The following is a 1,168-nucleotide window of genomic DNA, read 5'->3' on the forward strand; positions in this document are numbered from 1 at the left end:
GACAACTGTACATTTCTAAAGCCATTGTTGATAAATCCTTCAAATCTGAATAGCATACAACCTACACGAACTTTCAGATTTCCTTATGCAATTAAATACACTTTTAACAAATTCCTTGTTGAAAGCCATAAGCACAAGATACTTAGAATCGGTAGCCTTCGATTTTTAGGATCATAATTATTTACAAGTAAACAAAGTTGGTCTTAAATTCAAAAGCAACTTAGTTTGCTTTTTCTTAGATAAAAATTGCTGCAGACAGGGCCTGAAGCCATTTGATGTAAGGATCTACAAAAAATTCCACTTCAAAGTAAAAGAAGCTATCCAATAATAAATATTATTAGGTTAGCAAGAAAGTTCTTGTCATTTTTAACTTTTAAATTCAGATGAATGTATCTCGACTAAAAAGAAACAAATGATCAAAAAAAAGCACCATCCGAATCAACACATTTTTCCAACGCAAAACTAGTGTATTTATTTCAGAAATATAAAAATTTTATGTTCTCGTGGCGATGGAGTCACTGAAGGCGTTTTTGATATCACTAAGGTTTCTGACTCATTTCTAATGCAAAAGATGCGTGAAAAAGTGGTAGTCAGTAGATGAGATCTCTGGAGAGTATGGCGGATGAAGTAGAGGTTCGTAACCCAATTTGTTCAACTTCTGCAGGTTCGGTTAAGTAACGTGCAGTCAGGCATTGGTGTGGAGGAGAATTGGGCCTTTTGAGTTGACTAGCGCTGGGTGCTGTTGTCGAAGTTTTCTGATGCATTTAATCCATTTGTTGACAGTACTTCCCTGCCATAATGGTTTCGCCTGCATTCAGAAAACTGCTATGGATGAGACTGGTCGCAGATCAGCACATACTCAGTATGACATTCTTTTGATGCAACTCTGGCTTCGGGGAGGGTCGTGGAGCTTCTTTGGCGTCTAACCACTGAACTGAGCATCACCAGTTATTGAAAAAAAAAACAACACTTTTCATCGTAAGTCACAACCCGGTCGAGAAACGGGAAGATGGCACTTTATAACGGCTTTTCTGTTGATTGTTGTTCAATTTATGAGGCACCCATTTATCAAGTTTTTTTCTTTCCAATCTCTCTCAAGTGGAAGAAAATTGTCGTATACATTAGGTCTAATTCAGAAGTAAGTTCTTGAACAGTTGTGCATGGATTG

This window comes from Euprymna scolopes, unplaced genomic scaffold (assembly GCF_053919585.1).
Source record: "Euprymna scolopes isolate OS-2025 unplaced genomic scaffold, ASM5391958v1 sca548, whole genome shotgun sequence".
In the NCBI taxonomy this organism is placed as follows: Eukaryota; Metazoa; Mollusca; class Cephalopoda; order Sepiida; family Sepiolidae; genus Euprymna; species Euprymna scolopes.